Below are 20,190 nucleotides of genomic sequence, written 5' to 3' on the forward strand. Positions count from 1 at the left end.
AACGACCGCTTCTTTAGAATCACAGGCTGCCTCCGATTCCCACATGGAAATGGCTGGGCCTCTGGATACTCAAGTTTTAGGGCCTACCGAAACTATCCCTTCAGAGGGATCCAGAGCTGCAGAGCAGCCCTCGGCTTCAGAGGGTGTATTCAGACCTACTCAACTTACCATCAAATCTTCTGCCAAGTCTAGGGCCCCTTTAAAGACAAAGAAGCAAGTACAGCATTCACCAGGACAGACCTCCATGCCTAAGAAACAGATGCTTAAAATGGCCGAAGACTTAATTACTCTGATCAGGGGTTCCCATCCCCCTCCTGATAAAAGGCCTAGACAGGATGCAGACTATGAATCCTCTGACCAGGTTTCCATTTCATCGGATTCCTCTTCAGATCAGGGATATTCTATACCCCCCTATGTGGATTCTGATGCTGAAGAATTTATTCCTCCAGCCTCTCCTCCAGAGGACTACTCTTTTGGGGAAACTTTACATACCATGAGGGAGCATTTCCATTGGGAGGGCCAGGATTACTCAGAATCCAAGAAAAGGCTCCCTTTTATTGCCTCAGCACAGACCCCTTGCTATTCCGCCAGTGTTAGACACTGTGGATGATGTGTACTCTGAATCCAGTTTAAATCCTGATTCTTTGCCACCTGCTCCAGTCAAACCAGACAGATACTACAGAGTCCCTGACTCCCACAAATTCCTTTATAAAAGCCCTGTTGCTGACCCTGAAACTATTTCCCAGGGTCTGAAAGGGGTAAAGGCCTCTACAGCTAAAAATCCAGTTCCCTCAGACAGGGATTCTAGAGCATTAGACAGATGGGGGAAGAAAGTATACATATCTGCAACTTTAGCAATGAGGGCCTTAAACTGCCAGTTTCACATGCTTAAATATCAGCAATATTTAATGTCTCAATTAAAACAAAAAATGCTTCCAAATTCAGAACATCCTGACTATAAGTAAATGCAGGATTTATTGCATGCAGCAGAACAAGTGGGAAAACATACTTTGCAATGTGGTTTTGATTCATTAGAGGCCTCTTGTAGAGCAGCTGTTACAGGGTCTGTGATTTGAAGGCATGCTTGGTTAAAAGAACAAAGTTTACCTGATCATGTTAATGCAAAATTATTGGATGCACCTTTGCAGCAGGATGTTTTTATTTGGAGTTAAGGCAGAAGAGGTATTAAAGAAAATGGAGGATAAGGCAAAATCTATGCAAACAGTAAAGGATTTCTTACAGGTTCAGCCTTCTCGATTTAGCAGAAATTGGCCTACAAAAAATTGGTCCTTTCCAGTTAGACAGACCACAAAGGGGCAGATACAGATGCCCAAGAGGCAGAGGTCAGCCCCAAGGTTCTTACAGACCTCGACAATGGGGTGCATCAACCCAAAAAGGTGGGGAAGACAGGACACAACCTTATAGGAAACAGTCCCAATGACTTCCCCCTTCAGCTGCCAAGCACTCCCCTCTTGGCAGCCCCCTTGGGGGGAAAAGTAGCACTTTTTTCTCACAATTGGCATATGATCACCCAAGACAAATGGGTTTTGAATATTGTATCTCAAGGTTACAGTTTCCACTTTCACACTTTACCAAGGATAAAAGGAATGCCAAATCTGCCACCAAATCAATGGGCAGAGGCTCTAAAACAAATTACAGCCCTCATGGAAATGAGAGCTATTCAAAAGGTACCACCACAGGAGCAAGGACAAGGATTTTACTCAAGACTCTTTCTTGTCCCCAGAAAGGACAAAGCCTGGAGGCCCATTCTGGATCCTTCTTCTCTAAATACTTACCTGGATGTTCCAAAATTCAAAATGTTGACACTGCAGCAGCTTCTTCCCATGCTGGGCAAGAAGGCTTGGCTCGTAACATTGGACCTCAAGGAGGCATACCTGCATGTCCCTATCAGAGAAAATTGCAGAAGATACCTCAGATTCTTAGCAGGTTCAATGCATTACCAATTCTCTGCACTGCCCTTTGGCTTATCTACTGCGCCCAGGGTCTTCACAAAATTACTGGCACCAGTAATTGCATTTTGCAGACAAAAGGGGATTCAAATATACCCATACTTGGACGACTGCCTTATTCAAGCAGAAAGCAAGGACATTCTTCTAAAGCATCTGGCGTTTGTAAAAAGCTTGCTAATTTGCCTAGGGTACACAGTAAATGAAAAGAAGTCAAAACTAGTGCCCTCTCAAGAGATAATATTCCTGGGTGCCAGCTTAAATACAACGGCCCAGATGGCTTATCTCACGCCAGACAAGCAAAGACAACTGACTCAATACTTTCAATTGATGGCAACAAAAACCCAACTCCCTGCAAGAAAAATTCTGCAGGCCTTGGGGTTCATGGCATCTTGCATACTACTAATTCCATATGCCAGACTGCATATGAGGAAATTACAGTGGTACCTGAAGAATGTTTGGTCTCAACACTGTCACAGTCTGGAAACAGTTATACCACTTATTCCCTGCCTACAACAGGAGTTTCGATGGTGGGCACGGGCATGTCACCTAAACAAGGGACAACCTTTCACTCAGCCCTCAGCCAGTCAGACACTGACAACACATGCTTCGGATTACACCTGGGGAGCACATATAACAGGAAAATGTATTCAGGGCAAGTGGACCGCAGAACATGGCGTGGCGTCCCACAAGGCTCAGTCCTGGGACCTCTCTTGTTCAGTATATATTTCTCGGCGGTACAGGCCAACACGGAAGGACTGTGGCTGGCCAAGTTCGCAGATGACTGCAAACTGGGCACCATAATCAACTCTCCAGCCGACACAAGCATCCTACAAAAGGGCCTCATAGAAACAGACAACTGGTGCCAGAGCCATGGCCTCGAGCTAAACGCCAAAAAGTGTATAGTCATCCCCTTTGGCAAAAACAAAGTGCCCACAAATTACCACATAGGTGTTAATCCATTAAGTACAGAAGAAGTAATTAGGGACCTGGGGACCCAAGTTGATAGCAATCTTTCATTTGACAACCACGTGGCCAAAGTGGTTAGAAAAACATTTTATATAGCCCACCTAATCATGAAGGGATTCACATCTAGATCAGGGGAGGTCTTTTACTCATCCCTCATCAGGCCCATAATTGAGTACAATGCCCCTTTTGGGATGTACCTTACCAGACACCTGCAGCAACTGGAAAGACCCCAAAAGTACCTCACCAAGAGGATCAAAGGGCTCAAACAGATGCCATATGCTGCCCGGTTAAAGAAACTCCAGCTCTACTCAGTGGCATACCGCCTACTCAGAGGCAATCTGTGCCTGACGTATAAAGCCATGTCCAACCCGGAATTAATGGACATGCTGCACCTCAGAAAATCCAAATCCCATCGAGCTACGCGCTCGAGAGACTTGAACCTCAGCACTGAAATAAATAGGGCATGCTGGAGGGACAGATTCATAACCCAGAGGCTCCCTTCACTCTGGAATAAAATCCCAGTCCAGGTTAGGCAGAGTCCCACATTGACTCTCTTCAAGAGGAATCTTGATGAGTGGATGGGAGATTGTAGGTTTACCCCAGCTATCACTTATGTGTCACTGTTAGGCAGAGGCACAGTATACTAACCTCAAAAAAAGGCATAGCAAAATTAATTTAAAATGGGTGGCGAAAGCCAAACACACACTGGCTAGGCTTATAAATGCCCTAGGGCAGATAGCCTAGTATGAACCTATGAACAAAGGCATCTTCACATCAATCAAAAAGAGATGCTAGCTGTACAGAATGCCCTAACAGCTTTCAAGGACCTTCTACATCCAGGACAACTACTACTAAAGACAGACAACACCACAGTGATGTGGTACATAAGCAAGGGGGTACTCATTCATACCCCCTCTGCAGGCAAGCCATGACCTTGTGGAATGCAGCTCTAACCTTTCAAGTTCATCTGCAAGCACAATTCCTGCCAGGAGAGAAAAATACTCTGGCAGACGACTTAAGCAGAAATATCATGGATCCACACGAGTGAAAATTAAATCCACAAATATTCAGCATGGTAACACAAAAATGGTGGAGCCCGGACATAGATCTGTTTGCCTCCCCACTGAATTGCCAACTACAGAAATACTGCACAAGGACTTACCACACACAAGCATGGAAAGTGGATGCTCTCTCATTCAGCTGAAAAAACCTACAAGTATATGCTTACCCACCTCTGCCTCTCCTTTCAAAGGTACTCCTAAAAGCCAGACAAGAAAAGCCAGAAATTATCCTGATTGCCCCAGACTGGCCACACCAGCACTGGTACCCAAAATTAAAGAACTTGGCTCAGGACCCACCATGGACTTTACCTCAAGTTCCTCACCTTCTGACTCAGCAAAACAATCAGATATTTCACAGTCAGCTCAAAACATTAAACCTGGCTGCATGGCAGATTACTTAATAAAGCAGACTGCACCTCTCACTAAAGCTGTGCTGGATGTTATTTTGGAGGCCAGGAGGCCTAGCACCAGGAAATCCTACTCAGAAAAGTGGAAGAGATTCTGTGCCTGGAATCAGGCTCAAGGCCTTGACCCTCTTGTCCCCAACATTCCTCAGATACTACAATATTTGACTGAGATGCTGGACAAAGGCCTATCTTTTTCATCCATTAAAATCCACGCCTGCGCCATCTCAGCTCATTACAATACAGATCCACCAATTTTCTCGCATCCTTTGCTTAAACAGTACCTCAGACGGGCTAAAAACATAAGACTGCCCCGTAGAGCTCCAACTCCAACTTGGGACCTCAACTTTGTCTTGGTAAAACTAACTTTACCTCCTTTTGAACCAGCAAATTCAGCAGAATTAAAATGTGTCTCATGGAAAACTGCTCTGCTCTTGGCAATAACTTCAGCACGAAGAGTTTCAGAGTTACAGGCACTAATGGCAGTGGAAACTTTCCTCATTTTTCATCAAGACAGGGTGTCTTTAAGAACAAACCCCACTTTTATGCCAAAGGTGGTATCAAGTGTGGCCCTAAACCAAACTATTCATTTGCCAACATTTTATCCAAATCCCCAGAATAAAGGGGAGAGACTTCTGCATACTTTGGACATACATAGACAGCTACGCTACTATTTGGACAAAACAAAAGTCTTCAGAAAAACTAAGCAATTGTTTGTAGCATATGCTGCAGGATCACAGGGGGAAGCTATTTCAGAAAAGACCATTTCCAAATGGATAGGACACTGTATATGTTTCTGCTACACACAACATGGAAAAACTGTACCTAGCAACATCAGGTCTCATTCCACCAGAGCTACAGCCACTTCACCTGCCTACCTCAGAGGAGTACCTACCAAGGATATTTTGGAAGCAGCAACTTGGAGTTCAGTGCATACCTTTACCAAGCATTACCACCTGCCTCTTTACTCAAAATCCAGCGCTGGCTTCACCACTGCAGTGCTGCAGGGCCTCATAGCCTCACCGAATGCTTTTTAACACCAGCCTCCCAACCTCAGCTTTGAGATTCTACCCAAGTGTAATGACTGCAGTAGTGAAACACGATGAACATAGTACAGTTTTGTACCTACCATAAATGTAGATGTTCAAGTGTCTTCACTGCTGCAGTCCAGGATACCCACCCTCCATCCCCACTGTCTTTCCTGGGACTTATCTGTACCTTCCTACCTATACAACCTATTTGATGTATTTGCTTGTAATTGAAGGAATTGTTTTTTATCTTTTATGTGTTTGTTATTAGCAATGTATATTGCCTACCTATTGGGGGCACCTGACATCTGGGGCAAGAAAAACTGAAGAAAATGGCATCGGCTGCATCTTATATACCCCTGGCGCACTGAAGTCAGGGAAGAAGCGACAGCAACCGACGCCGGACCAAGACTTTGGAACTCTGGCCGACTGCGGGGACTGCCTGACGGCAGGATAACCCAAGTGTAATGACTGCAGCAGTGAAGACACTCAAACATCTACATTTATGGTAGGTACAAAACTTTACTTTCTCAGTTACCTCTTTCTTCTCCATCACAGCTCCAACATTTGCTGTCTACCTCAGGAAGAATCATTTGAATTCTGCTTAAGGTATAAAAATACCTATGCAAACACTTCCAAGCAAAGATCCTAAACCTTCTGGACTTTATTGCATACTTGGGAGCCATACATACATCTTTGCATTGTTTTCTTATAAATTGCTTTTCCAGTCTCCCTTCCCAATATTTTCTATCCTCCTCTGATTGATTCTTAACGGTTTTCATGCAATATTTTATATGCCCTACTCATTATCACTTTAAAACAACTGTTTCTGTTCTAGATTCAGTTAAAACTCTACTAGAGAAGGTCTTTTATTTAAAATTCCTCTATCCCTTAAGTGTTACTTGTAGGCCCTAGTAGGGAGGGCAGTCTCTAGACTGCAATCCAAATGTCTTCTTGGCCTCATCCATCTCTGTTTGCTCCCAGTATATCTTTATTTCCTTTGCCAGGTTTCTCCAATAAAGTCCAACCCTTCTTGCCTGTTTTCTATACCCCTACTTGCAGTGATCACTGTTGGCAAAATCTTTCTCCATTCTCATATTGACTTAGTTCTTAGAGTACTTTTCTTCTGTTTTATGAATATAATCTGTATGGTTATTTTTCTTCTTAAGGATCTACATCAAAAATCTCTCTCTCTCTCGAACTTCCCCCTTGCTTCATCATCATCCCTTTCCACTTTGAATTATAACCTTCTGCCTACGTTAAATATTTGAGGCTTAACTGTGTAGCTGTAAAATATCTCTTCACATCAAATAAACCTAAACCACCATGTTCATCGTGTTACCTTGCTGCAGTCATCACACTTGGGTTATCCTGTCGTCAGGTGGTCCCGCAGTCAGCCGGAATTCCAAAGTCTTGGTCCGGTGTCGGTTGTTGTCGCTTCTTCCCTGACGTCAGTGTGCCAGGGGTATATATATTGCAACCGACGCCATTTTCTTAAGTCTTTCTTGCCGCGCGGTGCCCGAAGCAGAAGCAGTTCGCAAGTGCCGGTCGGCCGACTCCTGAGATTTTCGAATTCAAATTTCAGACCGAAGTCTTCTATAAAGCTAAGTACCCCATTGGGGAAACTTTTCTTGCCTCAGACCGATGTCAGAAAAAGTTAACAATTGTATTTCTTGTGGGAAGCAAATACCTCATAAGGATTTTCATTCTTATTGCATACCTTGCCTAGGCCCAGACCACGACGTCACTAGTTGTCGTTTTTGTGCTAGGTTTAATAAACGTAGTATTAAAAGACTCTTTGATTTCGCATGACACTACTTCGGTAGAAAATTTAATTACAGTATGCTGTCTGAGCAACCGACTACCGGCGTGCACAAAAAATGCAAGGATAAGGACAGACAGCCCAGGCCTAAGCCAGATTCCGAGGCCTCGGCTGGTCCGGTCTCCGGTCCTCAGTGAGGCTCCCAACGCAGCCCCTGACTACCGCAGTTTTGGAACCCGAGACCGCTTCGGAACTTTTGACGGAATGTACCAGGCCGACGCAACCATTTTGTTTAGGCCCTACCGACGACTTTGCTGATAGAGATGCTGGTGCTGATGAAACGCCTTCGGTTTCTGAAGGCATTTTCAGACCGACGACACTTGCCATTAAAACGTATCCTAAGACGAAGACTCCTATTAAATCTAAAAGGACTGCATTTCAGTCCCCTGTTCAAGGCCCCATGCCTAAGAAACAGATGCTCAAAATGGCTGAAGATTTGATCTCTTTGATCAGGGGTGCCCAGCCTCCTCCTGACAAAAGGCCTAGACAAGAGGAAGATTATGCATCCTCTGAACAAGTGTCCATTTCTTCAGCCTCTTCTGAAGACCAAGATTACTCCTTCTCTCCTTATGAAGATTCTGATGCTGAGGATTCCGTTCCCTCAGCTTCTCCACCTGAAGATTATTCCTTTGGGCAAACTTTGCACACTATGAGGGAACATTTCCACTGGGAAGGTCAGGACTACTCTGACTTGAAGAAAGGGCTCAGAGAGTTTCTTTTACTCCCCCAGCACAGATCACTTGCCATCCCACCCGTGTTAGACACTGTGGATGATGTTTACTTAGAATCCAGTTTGAACCCAGACTCTTTACCACCTGCTCCGGCCAAGCCTGACAAATACTACAGAGTGCCTGATTCCCATAAATTTCTATATATAAGTCCTGTTGCTGACCCAGAGACAATCTCCCAGAGTCCCAAAGGGGCTAAGGCTTCTATGGCTAAAAATCCTGTACCCTCTGAAAGGGATTCCAGAGCACTAGACAGATGGGGGAAAAAGGTTTACACCTCAGCCACTCTAGCTATGAGGACACTAAATTGCCAATTTCACATGCTTAAGTATCAGCAATTGCTAATCTCACAGTTAAAGCAAAGAATCACCATTCTCCCTCTACAGTCTGAATTGAAACAAATGCAGGATCTGTTGCATGCAACTGAACAGGTGGGCAAACACACCTTACAATGTGGGTTTGATTCTCTGGAGGCCTCCTGCAGAGCAGCTGTCACTGGGGCTGTTATACGTAGACATGCTTGGTTAAAGGAACAAGCTCTGCCTGACCATGTTAAAACAAAGCTTCTAGATGCTCCCTTACAGCAGGATGTTCTTTTTGGAGTTAAAGCAGAAGAAGTCTTAAAGAAAATGGAGGAAAAGGAAAAATCTATGCAGACAGTCAAAGATTTCTTACAGGTACAGCCCCCTCGCTTCAGCAGAAACTGGCTAACAAAAAATTGGTCCTTTCCAGCTACTGACAGACCACAGAGGGGTAAATACAGACGTCCAAGAGGCAGAGGACAACCACAAGCCCAGTACAAACCTCGACAATGGGGCACTGCAACGCAGAAGGGAGGAGAAGACAGGTCCCAACCTACCAGAAGGCAAACTCAATGACTTGCACCTCATCTGGCCAAGCAACACTCTCTTGGCAGCCCCCTTGGGAGGAAAACTCGCACTTTTTTCAGACAACTGGCACATTGTCACAAAGGACAAATGGGTCCTAGACATAATTTCACGAGGATACAGATTCCATTTTCACACCTTGCCAATGAAAAGAGGAATGCCAAACCTGCCACAAAATCAATGGGCAGAGGCACAAAAACAAATTACAGCTCTTGTGGACATGAGAGACATTCAACTGGTACCTACTCGAGAGCAAGGCCAAGGATTTTACTCAAGACTCTTTCTAGTTCCCAGAAAGGACAATGCCTGGAGACCAATTCTGGACCTTTCAATTCTAAACACCTTCTTACAAGTACCCATATTCAAGATGCTAACACTACAGCAGCTTCTTCTCATGTTGGGCAAGAAAGCATGGCTACTAATGTTGGACCTCAAGGAGGCATACCTGCATGTCCCTATCAGACAAAGCTGCAGGAGATACCTCCATTTCATTGCAGGTTCAACCCATTACCAATTCTCTGCACTGCCCTTTGGCTTATCTACTGCGCCCAGGGTCTTCACAAAATGCCTGGCACCAGTAATTGCATACTGCAGACAAAGAGGAATTCAAATATACCCATACCTGGACGACTGCCTCGTCCAAGCAGAAAGCAAGGACATCCTCTTACAACATCTGGCTTTTGTAAAACATCTTCTAAGTTGCCTAGGGTACACAGTAAACAAAAAGAAATCAAAACTAGTACCCTCACAAAATATGACATTCCTGGGTGCCAGCTTGAATACAACGGCCCAGAAGGCTTATCTGACACCAGACAAACAACTACAACTGACTCAATATTTCACAACAATGGCAACAAAGACCCAACTACCTGCAAGAAAAATTCTGCAGGCCTTGGGCTTCATGGCATCTTGCATACTACTAATACCATTTGCAAAGCTGCATATGAGGAAATTACAGTGGTACCTAAAAAGCGTATGGTCTCAACACAGCCACAGCTTGTACACAATGATATCTCTCATTCCCTGCCTACAACAGGAGTTTCTATGGTGGTCACAGGCATGTCACCTCAACAAGGGTCAGCCCTTCACCTTGCCCCCAGCCAGGCAAACTATGACAACAGATGTATCGGACTACACCTGGGGGGCACACATGGCAGGACAGTGCATTCAAGGCGTATGGACTGCAGATCAAAGGAATCTGCACATCAATCAAAAAGAGATGCTAGCTGTACAGAATGCTCTGACAGCCTTCAAGAATCTATTCCAACCAGGACAACTTACAATAAGGACGGACAACACCACAGTAATGTGGTACATAAACAAACAAGGGGGTACGCACTTCTACCCTCTATGCAGGCAAGCAATGACCTTGTGGAACACAGCTCTGGCTTTCCAAGTTTAGTTACAAGCTCAATTCCTGCCAGGAAAAAAGAACACATTGGCAGATGACCTCAGCAGAAACATCATGGATCCCCACGAGTGGAAACTGGATCCACAAGTATTTGCAATGATAACTCAAAAATGGGGCCTTCCAGACATAGACCTGTTTGCCAGTCCTCAAAACTATCAACTAACAAAATTTTGTACAAGGACACTGCACAACCAAGCTTGGAAAGTGGACGCACTCTCATTCAGTTGGAAAAACCTGACAGTATATGCCTTCCCTCCATTGCCTCTCCTCACAAAGGTGCTTTTGAAAGTCAGAAAGGAGAGACCACGACTGATACTCATAGCCCCAGACTGGCCATGCCAGCACTGGTACCCACTCTTGAGGAATATGGCCCAGGGCCCACCTTGGATTTTACCACAAATTGCCCATTTGCTCACACAGCAAAACAATCAGATTCTTCACAGCCAGCTCAAAACCTTAAATCTGGCTGCATGGCAAATAGCCTAAGCATCCAGCCAGCTCCTCTTTCCCAAGCAGTTATGGATGTTATTCTGGAAGCTAGGAGGCCCAGCACCAGGAAGGCCTATTCGGACAAATGGAAAAGGTTTTGTGCCTGGAACCAAGCTAAAGACCAAGACACACTTCAGCCTCACATGCCTCAGATTCTACAGTACTTAACTGAGATGTTGCACAAAGGGCTTTCTTTTTCTTCCATTAAAATCCATGCATCAGCTATTTCAGCCCACTACAACACGGATCCACCCTTATTTTCGCATCCACTTCTAAGACAGTTTCTCAGAGGGGCAAAAAACATTAGACCCCCCAGGAGAGCACCTACACCAACATGGGACCTCAATTTTGTTCTGGAAAAACTTACGCTACCTCCCTTTGAACCAGCTTTCTCTGCAGATCTACAGTTTCTATCATGGAAGACTGCCCTGCTGCGAGCAATAACTTCAGCTAGAAGAGTCTCAGAGCTACAGGCACTAATGGCAGTGGAACCTTTCCTCATTTTCCATCAAGACAGAGTTTCTCTACGAACTAATCCTTCCTTCGTGCCTAGGGTGGTTTCCAGTGTGGCTTTAAATCAAACCATTCACTTACCCACCTTCTTCCCAAATCCACAGAACAAAGGAGAAAGACTCCTGCATTCCTTGGACATTCACAGGCAACTTCGTTACTACTTGGATAAAACTAAGGTTTTCAGAAAATCTGACCAGCTCTTTGTATCCTATGCTACAGCTTCACAAGGGAAGGCTATAGCAAAACAAACCATTTCCAAATGGATAGGACATTGCATTCAGTTTTGCTATACCCATCATGGAAAACCAGTTCCTGCTACCATTAGGCCCCACTCTACCAGGGCAACAGCTACATCTACAGCCTTCCTCAGGGGGTTCCAACCAAGGAGATTTTGGAAGCTGCAACTTGGAGTTCAGTACACACCTTTACCAAACACTATCACTTACCACTTTACTCTAAGACTAGAGCTGACTTTGCCGCTGCAGTTCTGCAGGGCCTTCTAGCCTCCAATAACCCTCTATGATTCCTCCACCCATCCTTAGCTTTGGGATTCAACCCAAGTGTGATGACTGTAGCAGTGTAACACGATAAACATAGTACAGTTTTGCACCTACCATAAATGTAGATGTTCGAGTGTTCACCCTGCTGCAGTCCAGGTTACCCTCCCCCCATCCCCTCTGAACTAGCTGGCTAAAATCTCTGCAATACCTTCCTGATGTATTTGCTTATAGCTGGAGGGATTTTGTGTTTTTGCAAAAAAAATTTACTCAGTATGGTACTAATTACTGACCACCTTTTTGGGGGCACCTGACATCTGGGGCAAGAAAAACTGAAGAAAATGGCGTTGGTTGCAATATATATACCCCTGGCGCACTGACATCATGGAAGAAGCGACACCAACCGACGCCGGACCAAGACTTTGGAATGCCAGCCGACTGCGGAACCGCCTGATGACAGGATAACCCAAGTGTGATGACTGCAGCAGAGTGAACACTCGAACATCTACATTTATGGTAGGTGCAAAACTGTACTTTTTTGTATTGGAAGGAACAACCTATCCCACTTAACTATTGCCCTCTTTCCCTCTCAGATAAATTCCTTCAATTCTTTATTAATTTCCCCAAAATTGAGGGACGTAACGTAGTATTAAGTCTTCATGTGAATAGTAAATAAAAACAGTATTATCTGATTAATGTACCATATTGTCTTATGCCACCAAGGAACTATTCTATGATAAGGGACCATCAAGTGTGAAACTAACTCCCCAGTTCCCCACAGCCATGCCTGCATTTTTTTATTAAAGATCCATTTCATTGTAACTGGTGTCCAGTACATTCAGTAATCACTTTTGCTGAATTGCCATGTTTCAAAATGACTTGATTAGCCTTTTATATTGTTGCCAAATATTACTAAATTGGAATTTATTGTTTTATATCTTTATTCTATTGATTTAGAATCTAAAATAAAATCATAATTAGGTAGCCTAGTAAAATTGGCTATTTTATTAATTTAGAGGATGTGTGATCCCCAAAAGTCTATTTCATTTTTTCTTTATAATTGCAAAGTGATATTTAAATCTGAATAATGCTGTTTCATTAGGTGAAATTAATTAGATCATTGTTATCCACAATATAACTTTTAGTGGAAGAATATCACAATTATTAATTTTGTTACACTAATATGGGGCATGTGCCCTCAAAGGAATACATTGGCATGGAAAGTATATAGATAAAAGTAAATGTTGATGAAACTTAAACCAGTCTTGGAACTGAAAAAATGGATTTCTTTAGAATATTGGAATGTAATGTCATCTAAAACTATTGAAAGTTTAACCTGCCATATAGTATTAAACAGATCCAAGATTTGAGTAACTGTCAGTGTTTGCCAGTTATAGATACTAGTCCATAACTGCACAATACTTGAATTCATTGGGCCATTAACTTGATATCCACATCTTTCTTTTGATGTTAATATCACATCCCATGGTATCTTTGGAAAACATCCTCTCCATTTATTTCTTCCAGACCTACAAGAGAAATTATGGAGGTATAAAAACATTCTTTATAAAAATGTCCAAAACGAATACATCTTAAGCTTAAAAAAGTTGATCCTGCCTGCAAAGGATGATTTAAGGTTAAGCAAACTCCTTGAAATTTGAACCATAGAATTATAGACTTAGTTTGTGCATATGATATAAGCTGTTGTACTGATTTGAATAATTCTATCATAACATTTTTATCTTATTTACTATTAAGGATATGGGGTCTGTTATAGTTGCAGGTTTGAAGGAAAACCGTTGTTTCTGAGCATTAATTGTACACCCTTAACACACAATTGGCTATTTTGAACATTCTTTTTAATGATTGCTTACTAACCTATGAACCTATGTGAAATAGTGTTATGTCATCTGCATAGGCTATGAATTTAAAGTTCGTATTCTGGATTTATATATGTTTTATTTCAGGATCTTTAAAATAAGTCTAAGTATGGGGTCAGTTGCTTACAAAACGAGGTGGGAGAAAAATGACAACCTTGTCTTATGCCTCTGACTTGATTTAAAGAAACAGAACTTAAATCATTGATTCTCAGCTGATATTTAATTTTAAGCAATAAAGCTTTAATAGTATTTATTATTTCAGTTAGGAAGTGATAAAGAATATATTTTAATTTACTTTGATTTTATTTATTAAATCAGATGGTTTAAATGCATCTAATGCACAAAAAGCCTGTTGGTCATTAGACGGCTTCTGTATTTGTTTAAGTTGAATAGCTTGTACATTTTGATTAGCAGTGATAATTAATCTTCCTGGGTTAAATCCAAACTAGTAACGATGACTTATTTGGTGAACTGTACCTAACAATTATAAGTTTAGTTAAAATTTTATAGTCTGAATTGAGTAAGGAAATTGGAAATTATAGTTCTCCACTCTATTTTGTTTTTTCTTTTGGAATCATGGTTAAGGAAAAATATGAATCTACCTCTAATGGATTCTGTATAAAAAAGTTATATAAACACAAGAGGAAGGAAATAGTTCTTGTAAAAATTCCATGCAAACTTCCATAGTAAAACTTTCAGGTCCTGATGTTTTATGGCTTGGGGTTTTCATGATAACAATACAGATTAAATGTTTTATCTCAAAGTGAGGAAATGTTAAATTTGTTTGGTTAGCATAACCTAAAAAAGCAAAAAAAATATTATGTGAATCTACTCCTCCTTACATATTAGTTGTGAATCAAATGTGCTAAATTCTTCAATTTTTTTAACTCAAAAGTAGCTACATCTATTGAGTGAATGTTAGTTTTATGTAAGGAAAAATTATCTTGATTAATCGATTTATGTATGTATGCACCTCCAATTTCAGCCTTGAAATTTCTTTGGCTTTTTGCTGCAATTTTTTAATACCTCTTTGATATAGATTAATTCCTAGATAGTATGTCTGCTCTTTGTGAAACATGGTTGTCACAAGTAATAATTTAATAAAGTCTCAATAACTTGTAGTTGTTAAATCAACATACATTGCAGTTGATGCTGCTGTTTTAATCTTTTTGACAACTGTAGTAGTATACCAAAAATATAGGATTTTAAAGTATGTCCAAACTGCTGGAAAAGTAATTGCTTTGATGTTATTTTCCCACAATTTGAAGATATAATCAATTATTTGTATTTTAAAAAGAATCAAAACTTAGATTAAAAAAAGAATCAAAGGAGTTTCATAATCAAACAAATCTATATATAAAATAATAGGTGAATAATCTGCAAGAATTCCTGGCTTTGATTATCTGTTTACCATCATTCATTGTACTGTCTTGAAACAAAAAAAAAATAATCTTGCTAGCTTCTTATTTTTTAAATCCAGATGAGTAAAACCAGTTTGTTGTATATGGTAAACTAAAAATCATTCAACTGGAATGTTGCCAGGAAATGTTTTAACTCAACTTTTTTGATTATTTTTGTGTAATAGCACTCAAATGCACATTGTAAGCCCCTGCAAAGATAACATTCTTATCATTGAGTTGAATCAACCCTTCTGCCATCTCATTTAGGAAATCTATATAGCTTGTGAAGAGTGTGTATAAAGATCCGATTGTACATTTAAAATTCCTATATTCCAGATTCAAAAACAGAATTAGACCTTGATTATCCTGAAACTTATCTTTAACAATCAAATCCTTAAGATTTTAAAATAGTAGCAACTCCTTCATGTTTATACTATAAGAAGAAATACAAATGTCTTTAAATGCCTGACAGTTATTTAAAATATAGTATTTCTCTGGAATAAGATGGATTTCTTGTGAACATATAATATGAGAAGTTTGCTGTATAAATTTCATCAGTTTAAATTTCATGGCATGATGGTGCAACCCATTTATATTAATTGGTAATATATTTAACATTTATCATATATTTACTTTGTGAAGTAATCTGAGATGTAGAGCAAACATATACCTATAATATCAGGAGATGAATTTCCCACCCAGAAGAGTAGTCCATGTAGTAGTCCAATCCACAATTGTCCCAGCTGTGGTAGTATTTGTAAGGCTGCAAATTGCTTTAAAGTTTCATATATTTTACTAAATTTTAAAGAAAGTCCTTTACTGATCACCACAGATGTTGCTGGGAAAAATGGTCTGAATACCCTTTGTCCAGAATATTTACCACAAGTTAGCAAAAGGCTTACTTTTAATTAGTATTTCTGGTGGGAAATCTTGAAAAAAACATTGACCTTTTGAGTCCTGAAATGCAAAATTCCTCTGTTTGGAAGCCAAATGGAAAATTGTGACGGTCAGAAATAGATTGGAAATTTGGTGTTAACTTCATACTGACTTCTTAGAACCTAGCCTATGTGCATTGTCTGCTTTAACTGTGGAAATCGATTGATATGATAACTTTTCTTGTAGGAATGAGATATTGTTATTCAGTGAGATCTCGGTGGATTTAGTAATGTCATTCTGTTCTGACATCCCAAGAAATCTTAAATTACACCTTCTTGATTGAGCTTCAAGTCATAAACGTCTTTCCTTAAATATATCTACTTCAGTTTATAGTTCATCATTTGCAGTCCTTAACTTACCATTCTCATTTTTAACTTTAAAAATATTTTCAAACAGGTTTTAATCTGAGTGGTATGAAAGTCTACTGAAGTGTTTAATTTAACTTCATTGATCGAAGGGGCATCTGTTTTTTCTTAAAGTATTAAATTTAAAGTGTATTAATAAATTCTCCATCTGTGTCATAATATTAACTATAAGAGTACCTGAATCCTGTAGAGTTATCCCTTCAGTGGAGCAAGTCTGTCTCAACTGGGATATACCTGCGTCAGCTTTTTCAGTAATGTGTGCCTCTACACGTGTGCACCTGGTCTTCCAATATCACCATTGCTGAATTTATTTCACCTGCTGATAGAAATTGGATAATCTTTCCCTTGAAAAGATTCTTTGAAGACCTGTTCTCTATAGCAACAGTCGGTGGGGAAAATAATTCCTAAATCTCCCCTTCTGGTTCAGATTATTGCTCCTGAGTTGAGTAAAGGGGAAGTTATAGTTGCAAAGCAAGGCAGCAGTTTTCTCCTTCCAGATAACAGTATTTTGTCATTTGTTTCTAATACTAACAGCTGAAGTCAAATGTACAATGACATTTTCGAATATCCAGTAAAAAACAAAATGAGAAAAAAGAATTTATTTAGCAGCTGAGATTAAACGTACATAGAAGGTTAAGTTCAAATCTGCTGTGCCAACATTGTGCATACATCAGCATGTCATCATCTCATTGCCCCTTTGATCGGTGATCAGCAACAAAACTGGTAGAGTTTGAGTCTGACTCTTCAAAATAAGTAAAAACTCCTGTTATTGAGAAAGCTGAATCCACTATTTTAGTGATTACAGATGTTAAAGTTCAACCACTAGACCTCAGGCAGTCCACATCATAGTCAGAGCTCCTGCCAGTTCTGTAAGTAATAAATTAGGAGAAACCGGATACAGTTGCATTTGAAATCAAGACTGATGGTCTGGCAATTGTGCCCACACCCACATCCATACCTCTCAAGTGTACCTCATTTGGGGTCTTAAAAAGTTCACATTCCTTGAAGTTCCTCAAACTTCCACATTGAAAGACTCTGTCACACATTCAGTGTTAGGAAAGTGAAATCCATTGTAAATAGAAATAAATCATATTAATTCATTAAAAGATCTTCTTTATAAGTGAAACCAACATATTTTAACCATCCTATGACCTTCCTAGTTGAAGTTGGTAGTAAGCCATTAGTATGTGTTCCACATTTTGCCCATTTGTTCCACATTATAAGGACTAGTGTTCCTCATTTTGGAGATGGAAGTTTGAGAGCTATGCCCACCTCTGATCAGTGGGTGTCTGTGATCTTCCTTTTAGGGCCACTTTTCTTCAGTGTTCACGAGACCAGTCTAGCACTATTCTTTCAACCAGGTCTGGCCATTAGAATACCAGCACCTATGCCTCCTCAGCATTGAAACTGCTGTCATTTTATCTGGTAATGGTTTTGCCAGCAGCAGCAATGCTACTGTCTCAAGTTCTTAGTCTATATACATTAGTTACCACTTCCTCCAACACTGAATTGATTTCATTGGTGATAATACAAAGCTAACTGACACCAAGTCTGTGGACTGCATAATACATGCCTGAACACCATTGCTTTTACTGGTAGTGCCCTCACTGACTTGTATGTTTGTGCCTAGTCTGCTAATCTAAGGAGATTCAAAAAACACAAAGAACCACTGGAAGCACTTAAAAATTGACCACCAAAAAACAAAGTGCTGTAAGCCAAAGAAAACTGTAGAACCACAAATCCACTTCGAATCTTTTAATAAACCAACTCCACAGACCATACACATGTTCTACAGTTTTCTTTGGCTTACAGCACTTTGTTCGTTTTTTAAGGAGATTCAAACCCATAAAGGAAATTTTTTGGCAAGAGTGTCAGGATAAGGGGTTCTTGCATCTTGTGCCATCTTTTGCCTCTAGGCCCTGTGCTAAAAGGGTCCTATACTCTTCTGTGCCAAGCCTCCAAAAGGCCAATGAAGGTTCTTGCTAAAATTTAAAAAAATAAACCGATTCTCCTTTAAACCAATTTTCATAGGGTCTGGATTAAGAAAAGGAGGTCAAGTCCTTTCACTTATTAAAAATTCAGAATTTGGCAAGTACTTTGAGGGATGCAATAAAAGGGTGGTTGGCCAGCAGGTGTCATACACTTTCCTGAGAATAAGGTCCAGAAGGTCTGCATGTTCACCACAAAGGCTTTTTGGGTGTTGCTTCCCTTGTGGATCTCCTGAACAGATACCATCAACTTTGCTTGGGGGAGACAGAATTAGTGGCTCCAGTACTTAAGAAAGCAGACAATGCCTTTTCCCTCCCCATCCCCACCCCAGAGATTGTTTCATCTGGACTGAGACACCTCCCCAACCAAATAGTGTCTTTGTAGGCACCATGAAAAAATGCTCCAGCTCCTCAGAGCCCAGCTTTCCATTCTTTGGTTGGGGCATGCCTTATGATGAATAGGTTTGTGAAGCACATATTCACGTGTGAAACACTGTCGTTGTGAGTGCTTAACTCTATATCAAGAAAGATATTTCTGATGCACTAGGCACTGGAAGGGTTACCAGATGAGTCAATGAAAGAGAAGTTGAGCGATGCAGACCTGGCCCTTTTCTAACCTGACTAATCTCATGGTCCACATTCTGTACAGTGGAGAAGGTGAAGCTGCTTATGCAACAGGATCCAACATTGTTTTTTGCTGGTACTCCTATCTGCTTCTAACTGATGTCACCAAAGACATTAATGCAACTTTTCTTGACCTCCCCCCCTTTTTAAATCCTCTCACATTTGGCAAAGAGGTTTAGCAACATCTAGAATATATGGAGATACATGGCAAGGCATGTGGATGTCATATTCCACCCCCTTAACAGCATTATTTTAATATTGTTGTGGATGTTAGATTTTTCACATTATAATTTCAGTACTGCTGCAGGGGAGCCAGTGCCAAGTGTTGGCTTGGCAGGTGACAGAGCAGCAGCAACAGAATACTTGAAGAGGAATGTCTTTCCCAGTCTATTTTCTAGTACAGTCATGGACCCAGTGTTAAGGTTTGTTAGTGTTTGCCATGAAATCCTAAATGGTGACCGTCTTGAGAGCTTACCTGACTGCCCCTCCTCTTTATAAGTTGAAACAACAGAGCAAAGAACATGTGGATCATATCCAGAAAGGACTTTCTTATTTATGGCCATTCCCTCAAATCGACTTGTTACTTTTGTTAGACATCTCAACCCATCAGAAATATGTGGCAAAGGGGATGTGGCTTGGATGGCAAGCTAAAAGCAACTGAGTTATTGAGCTCTGCAATCTTCATTTTTTCTTGACAGGATTTTTTTTTAATTTAATTTCATCAACAAAGACCTGAAACTACTAAAATCAGGTTCTGGAAATCGTAAGCTACAAGTTGGTGTAATTTGTAAGCTAAATTTTTCATAATTTCCTATCAGACTTTCAAATAGAAGGGACATTGAAACCACATTCACAAAGGAAGATGAGCAGCTCCAAATTTTCTCACCAAAAAACTCCAATAAAGAAGTACAGGCAGTCCTTACTACAGTTCAAGATTTGGTGGGTAAAATAGATAAATTAAACTTCAAAATGGACAATATAAAAGAAGATACCATCAAACAAATAACCTTATTAAATGAAGTTCTTAAATAACAAATTGTCTGGATTGCTGCTTTGGAAGATTCTGTACCAGATATGGACTACAGGTTAACAGAAAGAAAAACATAGACTTTCTTCCTCAAGAAAACACCAGACTCATTGAAAAGATAGATGACACTGAGACTAGAACCAGAAGAAACAACGTAAGAATCTATGGCATCCCAGAACAAATGGAGGGGAACA

The sequence above is a fragment of the Protopterus annectens genome, chromosome 1.part2, assembly GCF_019279795.1.
Source record: "Protopterus annectens isolate FY-2018-M chromosome 1.part2, PAN1.0, whole genome shotgun sequence".
NCBI classification, from domain to species: Eukaryota; Metazoa; Chordata; order Ceratodontiformes; family Protopteridae; genus Protopterus; species Protopterus annectens.